Raw genomic sequence first — 9,155 nt, 5'->3', positions numbered from 1 at the left:
CTTTCACACACAACCCCTGAAGATCCCGTAACGACACGTGACATCAGCGAGTGACGTGTAATGTACGAGTCGACAACGCTTGGCACGTTATACTTTAACTGAAGCAAGCAAACGATCTCTGCGTCAGCGCGGAAAGTGAGGAACTAACTGATCTCTGCTTCATTACAGTTTGCACATGTTTTCGTCGCGAATGTTGATCTTCCTTCAAAACAGCCGGTAAAAGAGTCGCGCGATAACGCGCATCATCACTTCGATACGGAATTAGATCTGGCTTTTGTTCACACAGCGCTCGTTCCGGATCGATTACCGCAATGTTACTATGTCCCCGACCCAGGTTCGATTCGGTAATCAATTCCGGGACGTGGTTTTTTTCACACAGAAGGCGACCAGGCAATGTTACGGGAATATTGCGGGTCTGACGTGCAGTGTAACAGCAGCAATCACATGGCATTTGTAATAACATGTACATAAACTCTTTATTTTGTATTTGCCTACATTATGTATTTTAACAGTGTTATTATCAACCAATCATTATTGCATCATTATTTTTTATATAATGCATTTTAAGTCATTTTAAAGGCTATTGATGGCTTAGGTCTGTTTTTATAGCAACAACAACAACAAAATATTACAGTATATTAATACTTTGGAAATTATTATTTGAAGTAACAAAACCATGGTTAATTTGCAGTTACCACGGCTACAAGAACAATGATTTGTGGTGTTATAGTTAAAACCATGGGTAATTTCGTAAGGGAACTTGAAAAAAAAAAAAAAAAAAAAACTTTCACAGGAATGTGCCTGAAAGTGATAAACGGGCCTCATTTTTACCTAAATGATTTATACTTTAATATATATAAAAAATGTATAAGGTGTGCATTGTAGCTGACACCTAAATGAACACATTACAATAGTTTTATGAATGCAAGTCTTTCTCCTCAAATGCTATTGCGTTTTAAATTTGCGTTTGAGCCTATGTGAAAGAGTAGCATAATTTACATATGATTTACAGATTATTTTAATAAATATCAAACATTTAATTAAATTGTGCTTTATAGCTGACACCTACATGAACAAGTACAGTTGTTTTTATGACTATAAGTCATTCTCCTCAAATGCTACTGACGTTAGAAAAGTATACCAATATCGCATGTAACTTTAGAGACGGTCCCTAAATTTGAGACTCGTCCAAGGTCAAGCCAACTTTATGTCTGTTTTTTTTTTTTTTTACTTTTAGTTTTCTTTTCTCTTTGCTGGATTGGATTCATCCATCAGTTATGAACATTCAGCCGCATACATGGTGCAAGCGGTCGCGAGCGCGGATTGGAGAATGGATGAAGGTGGTTTTTTTTTTTTTTTGAGCAACTGATGGTGCCCCCTCTGGGAGTTGGTGTCAGTTCGGAAGTTCGGAGCGGAATCGCGAATCATTTGAGTCAGTTTGGGGATCGCGAATCATTTGAATCAGTTCGGGAGTTCGGAGCGGGATCGCGAATCATTTGAGTCAGTTCGGCAGTACGGAGCGTGTTCGCGAATCATTAGAGTCAGTTTGTGGATCGCAAATCATTTGAATTAGTTCGGGAGTTCGGAGCGCGTTCGCGAATCATTTGAATCAATTCGAGAGTTCGGAGCGGGATCGCGAATCATTTGAGTCAGTTCGGGAGTTCGGAGCGGGATCGCGAATCATTTGAGTCAGTTTGGGGATAGCAAATAATTTGAGTCAGTTCGACAGTTCGGAGCGGCTTCGCGGATCATTTGAATCAATTCGAGAGTTCGGAGCGGGTTCGCAAATCATTTGAGTCAGTGGAGCGGGATCGCGATCATTTGAATCGGTTTGGGAGTTCGGAGCGGGATCACGAATCACGAAAGATTCGTGCTCGTAAATTTTTAAATTGCTACCAACTGGGGTGTCAGCTGGGCAGCAGGCTTTCTTTTAGGGTGGCATTTACCACCCTATGCCACCCCGGTAGATCCGCCCCTGAATGAGTGATTTGTAAACTTGCATTAATGATATTACATTTTACCTATAGAAAAACGCTGGAGAATTTATAAACCTTATTAAAGCTGAAATGTGTGTTTTCATTTTATTATCAAACACCTTGGAAGTGAGAACAGATAGCATAAGGTAGATTGGGATGAGTTAATATATAAAATGAGTGCATTTCAGAATACAGTTCAGAGTGTTTAGTCACAAGGCGTTTAAAGGCACGATGATTGCATAGATGGACTTGGACAATCAATAAATCAGCTCAATTCTGGCGCATGAAAAACCAATTTAGATAAGAATTTAGCACTGTTTCATATGGTTTAATTGGCTCTTCAGATGACTCGGATCCTCTCCTGGGGCAGGACCAGCCTGATGTCATGGTCAGTGTCACTTCCTGCTGAATCTAGTTCTTCTGACATCTGCTGAATCTTAATCTTCACTGAATGTCCTGGAAAACCTACAATGTTTTCTGATATGATGCCTGCTAAAATATTCTCCTGTATGTGGGTTTACACTGCGTTTTTCATCAGCGTGAAAGGTGAGCTATCTACAGCCTATGTTGTTCTGTAGTTGTTGTTGTTTCTTTGTTTTACAAGCAGATTGTTTTTGTGGTTATGGTTGCTGGTTGGCTGGCATCAGACATTGACGCCATCATGCAAACTGTGAATCGTACTCAATGCGACCAGGAGAAATAAATTTGTCAATGTTTATGCTGCTGTTCTCTGAAAAATTATTGAAAGTCATGACCATTAAATAAGGTAGAGGTACCTCACTAGAGTCAGTTTTAAACCGTTAATCCAAAGAACTGTCTGCTTAACTTAAATATAAATAGAGATCAATATTCCACCTCATCGTTTATAGCACACGTCCACACACTTTCCTTTAAGAACTTTTACTCAGGATAAGAATTTTGTTTTTACTTCTTATATAAACTACTGGTCTCCAATAAACACCACCGGTCAAGTTTGAAAGATATCTCTTCTGTTCACCAACACTGGATTTATTTGATCAAAAATACAGTAAAACAGACATTTTGGGAAATATTATTACAATTTAAAAGAACCATTGACTATTTGAATATATTGTAAAATATAATCTCATCCAGTGATGCAAAGCTGAATTTTCAGCATCATTAATCCAGTTTTTTGTCACATGATTCTTCAGAAATCATTCTGAAAAGCTGATAGTTTTGTATGTTCAACTGATTTAATGTAGACCTACACTTGTAATTAAAATGGTAGGATTGTGTTAGCATGATAAAATATCTAAATTAACTTTGTAATTCATTTTGATAGGGGTAATATGATGTTGCTAAAAAGAATATTATTTTGTGTAATGAAATGTTAATGCAGTTTAAGGTTCAAGGAACACATTATTTTCCACATACATGTGGAAATAATGTAATGTACATTATTGTTCCTCCTCTATGCCCCGCCTTTCTGAAATGCGTTGTTTTTTACAAAGCCCAGTGGTCTGAAAAGCGAGGTGTGCTCTGATTGGCCAGCTATCCAGTGCTTTGTGATTGGCCAAATGCCTCAATCGTGTTATGGAAATGTTACGCCCCTCACCATACTGTGATGTGTGTCCCGGTCTGAAAACCAGTGAGACAAGAAAAAAACAATAAATCCCATTACAAACAAGCCATTTGTTGCATTCAGTGGTGACATAATTACAGTTTAGACTGTGTTTTTTTACGTGATGTGTTGCATCGCGCCACATAAACATAAAACCATGTCTGCATTTGTGATCAGAGAAACGAGCGATACTCTACACCAGCGGTTCTCAATTCCAGTTCTTGTGCCCCCCAGCTCTGCGTATTTTGCATGTCTCTCTTTGTTAACACACCTGATTCAGATAATCAGCCCAGAAGTGAGCTCCGTGCATGAATTGTGTTCCCATTGACATGGTCCCTACACGGTGTTCATTGCTTCCTACTCCCTGAACAGAGGAAATCTGAACTTCAGAACATTCATTCATGGATTTGTGCTGCGCAACGTTTTCACACACCGATAAGTGTGACATCATATACATCTGTAAATAAATAGAATTTCAATTCACGTCTCGCACACTTCAATGCACTTTGAATGGAACACATACGTCCGCTTTGCTATACACTGCTCAAAACTCATGTTTAAATCATCAGTGGCAACTCTTTTACATAGGTAAGCGTACTTACATACGGTGAGTCAGTACAGCTGGCATTGTAGTCTTCTCTCCCAGGATCAGGAAACAGTCCTCCATAAAATGTGTTGTACATTAAATATTCTGGTTGGTCTATTCTGGAACAGTGTTGTAAATACAACCTAACCACTGATTTCTAGTTGTGCCAAACAAAGTAGTTTTCATTTCACAATGAAACAGTGTTTCCATGAGATAGATCAATCCAAGGTTACGCCGCCTTTTTTTGCGTGAACATTTGGGCGACATTTTGCCAATCTTCCCATATCATGACATAGAAACATAGGGGCACTTTTAAATGAGGCGTTTTAGGGGTGTGTGGCAGACTCTTAACTTTTATAAAGAATATCTCCTAGGATTTGAGACTTTAGTCTTTGCATCTTTACAGATCATCTTTATTCACCAAGAGCTTGTAACACTTCAAAGAAAAAGGAAAAATTTAAATTGCATCATATGACCCTTTTAAACTTTCAAATTGATATTATTTCCAGTGGTATAACTGTCAACTTGCTACAGATGCTTAATTGTTATTTAAACCTGAATATTATGTCGCTGATCCTAGAGAAGTTCCAGGCCATAATTTCAGATATTGTTGAAAATTCTTGTAGCAGGTGTGTTTATATTTTTAGTACTTTAACTCCTATTTAAATCACTTTAATTTCGTTTTAGCTCTTGTAAATGGTGGGTGGGATGAGCTCAAGACTGTGATGAAGGGAGAAGTTGTCACTCTGCAAACAGGAGCTACTGGCCTACAGAGAGATGCTGAAGTAATGTGGCTGTTTGAAATTGGAGATCAAACTAGTCGTATAGCACAGCTGTATAAAGGAACAGTATTCACTCATTATGAAGCTAGACTCGTCAACAGACTAAAGCTGGACAGAGAAACTGGATCACTGACTATCTGGAACATCAGCACCAGGGAATCTGGACTTTATGAAGTCACCATCAGTGGATTCTTGCCAGAGAGGACGTTCAAAGTTGATGTTTATGGTAAGATTTTCTTATAGCCAATAGAAAAAAAAATCTTTATCTTTTTCATTACTAATGATCAGTATATAAAGTGTTTGTGCGTGTGTGTGTTTTAAAGAGCCAGTTTCTGTACCTGCCATCAGAATTAGCTCATGGGTGGCTCACCCAAATCAAGAACTCTGCTCTGTGCTCTGCTCTGTAAAAAATGAACAAGCAGTGGTGGACAGTAACGGAGTAGCTTTACTTCGTTACTGTACTTAAGTACATTTTTCAAGTATCTGTACTTTACTGAAGTAGTTTTATTTTGAGTAACTTTTACTTTTACTTCACTACATTCCAAAACATAAGATCGTACTTTTAACTTCACTACATTTCATAAAACATATCGTTACTCCCTATAATATATCACGTGCTCCGACACGCAGAAGCGGTGTCTGATTCATCATGAACGAACTGAGTCTTTTCAAAATAAACCTTTAAATCGGATCGCGAATCGCACCAAACGATTCGTTTACGAATTAGAATGATCCGATTGCAGCTGTTCTGGAGTCGACCACTCACTGATTCAAATGAACCGTTTAGTGTGAGTCTACAGAAGTAAGAACCGTGAAATATTGTGAGCGCGTGCGTCTGATGTTGCTAAAAGTAAGTTATTAATGTCGGAATTTAGGATTAATTATTGTAACTGAAAATCATATTTTTTATTATTTATTTTATATATTTTATTTTGATAATTTAGAATTATTACCGAAATACAACCTTTTTTTGTTTCAAACAGTTCATTGAACAATAATAAATGAAGTACCTGAAGCTGACAATGAAGTATAATAATTAGCAAAGATGATTAATTTAGCGTTGTAAACGCGCGTGTGAGGGGCGGAGACGCGCCGCAGAGCGTCAGACGCGCTTGAGGACCAAACACAGCAGAGCGGTAGGAAACTTCACTCCTCTCTCTTTTACTATAGCGATTTATTTTTAGATACGTGATCTGAGTCTTTCATAGAGTTGTAGAGTTAGAGTTATTAGAGAAATATAATTTTTTTTTACATTGATTCAGATCGGCACTTCGGAGCCTGTTCGCGACTCGGTTGATTCAGATCGGCACTTCGGAGCCTGTTCGCGACTCGGTTGATTCAGATCGGGACTTCGGAGCCTGTTCGCGACTCGGTTGATTCAGATCGGGACTTCACAGCCTGTTCGCGACTCGGTTGATTCAGATCGGGACTTCTGGACTTCGGAGCATTTTCGCGACTCCGTTGATTCAGACCGGCACTTCTGAGCATGTTCGCGACTCGGTTGATTCAGATCGGCACCTCGGAGCCTGTTCGCGACTCGGTTGATTCAGATCGGGACTTTGGAGCATGTTCGCGACTCGGTTGATTCAGATCGGCACTTCGGAGCCTGTTCGCGACTCGGTTGATTCAGATCAGGACTTCGGAGCCTGTTCGCGACTCGGTTGATTCAGATCGGCACTTCGGAGCATGTTCCCGACTCGGTTGATTCAGATCGGCACTTCGGAGCATGTTCGCGACTCGGTTGATACCGATCGGCACTTCGGAGCCTGTTCGCGACTCGGTTGATTCAGATCAGGACTTCGGAGCCTGTTCGCGACTCGGTTGATTCAGATCGGCACTTCGGAGCATGTTCGCGACTCGGTTGATTCAGATCGGCACTTCGGAGCCTGTTCGCGACTCGGTTGATTCAGATCGGCACTTCGGAGCATGTTCGCGACTCCGTTGATTCAGATCGGCACTTCGGAGCCTGTTCGCGACTCGGTTGATTAAGATTGGGACTTCGGAGCATGTTCGCGACTCGGTTGATTCAGATTGGGACTTCGGAGCCTGTTTGAGATTTTTTTTTTTATTCAGATCTTGAAGCAGGAAGTGTTTGTCAAACAGTTAATTGGTGATAAATGAATATTTGAACTTGAGGCTTTTTTTTTTTAGACGAGTAACGTTAGACAGACATTAATGTTTATTCAGAACGGTACTGAAAATAAGTAAATATTGTAGCTGATGCTAAATGTCTAGCAGGCTTGCTGGTGCTAACTTGAGGTAATTTTTATAAATAATGTACAAATATTTTTATTCAACCACCTATATATATATATATATATATATATATATATATATATATATATATATACACATAGATAGATATATATATACACATAGATAGATATAGATATATAGATTACATCTGGGGAGAAAAGAAAGGATGTGATGTTCAGAACATGGTTACTACAGTAATTATCAAAGAGGGGAAGAGATGCACCCCGTTTGGCCAGGGGTGTTTTTACACCGCAGACAAGGTTTGAGAAGGAAAAAAATCATTAAGAAAATATAATTATATTTTCCTTAAGATGTTCTTCCTAACTTCAGGCCTTATTATCTTGTCATATATAACTGGTTTTCTGTAAAACCACAAACTTTAAAATACTTTTTTCTTACGGGTGAAGATCAGATTATCATCTCTGTTTTCTCTCAGGTACATCACAGTGTAAGCTTCACAGTGAACATTATTCTCGTAAGCGTAGTCCATATCAACAACAAAAATATATCTTGACTCCATATAGTGGGTATTTGGGAAAAAATCCCAGGTATTTTGAGCAGTAGGATTATAAAAAAAAAAAAAGTGCTAATATAAAATTTAATTAGCCTATATAAAATTGCAAACATCTATCTTTCAGTACTTTTTTACTTAAGTACATACAAAATTGAGTACTTTTGTACTTTCACTTGAGTAAAATTGAAAAAGGAGTACTTTTACTGGAGTAATATTTTATTATTCGTATCTGTACTTTTACTCAAGTACTTGATTTGTGTACTTCGTCCACCACTGTGAACAAGACGTGTCCATCTCATGGTATAAAGGGGGTGAAATTGTGAAACAGACCACCAATCCAGATCTCAGCATGAAGCTGAATTTACCATTAGAGCTCCTTTATACTGATGCAGAGGACTACAGCTGCACGGCTGCAAATCCAGTGAGCAATAAGACCATCCATCTTCACATCAAAGAGATCTGCCCATCACATGAAGGTGCACAAACTCAAAAAATGACAGGAAGTCACTTTCTACCACAATGAACTCTGTGCAACTTGTGTGTCTCTTAATGGAGACAATGGCAGTTGTTGATGTTGTGCTTAACTCAAGGAAGAGATCAGTCCGTTTGCTAAAGGCACTGTCATGGTAGGTTCTATAAGGGTATGGGCAGCACCAAATAAAATGACAAAATCACTACAATAGCAGGCTGGACAGAGAGCGTTTATTTAGTGTGGAAATAATGAAATTAGGATGTGCAAGCATAATTGTTAGAATTGTTTCAAAAGTTCCTTTAAGACAACTCATTTCAATCAGCGTCCATCGCCTCTCTGGCAACCTTTCAGTCATGCAAGTACAGCTCCTATCTCTTCGAACATCAAATTCTCTAAAGCTGTTCACGAAGCTTATGATTAAATTTAATTTGAAATCACCAATGAATGTTGTTTCTTATGTTGAAATAGCAATGAATATGATTATTATTGTTATTTTTTGCCCATTGCATTTTCTCCCATTCATAATGGTGTGTGTACACCATAAGCGACTTCATTTCATGCAAGTAGATTACATTCAGTGCAAAGACACTAATAGACGCCAGGCCACACGATTGCCGCGAAGTCTTGATATGTTCAATTGCCTCTTCAACGCAAGTTGAATAATTTCGCCTTTCGCACAAGCCAATCATGTAAGAGCTTATTGACACGTTCAGTTTGACACCTCTGATTGTATCTGAAAATGAAGGAACAGCATTGTGCAATAATTTTATTTGCGCGAGTGACATAAAAAACTTTCTGTGACTCGAGTAATCTTGATGCGAATATTCGTCAAAGAAGCACGCAGTTTTGGTCTATCTAGAGTTTTGTTTGGCACAGATACACAGAGAATGATAACTGGATAGGGAAAGGGAAAACACTGGCAGTGTTTTACAAGATGGAGAAATTTGATACAATGTTTGGGTTTAAATCTGTACAACAAACTTGCTG

This window comes from Carassius auratus, chromosome 48 (assembly GCF_003368295.1).
Source record: "Carassius auratus strain Wakin chromosome 48, ASM336829v1, whole genome shotgun sequence".
Taxonomy (NCBI): Eukaryota; Metazoa; Chordata; class Actinopteri; order Cypriniformes; family Cyprinidae; genus Carassius; species Carassius auratus.
This window is presented reverse-complemented; position numbering follows the sequence as displayed.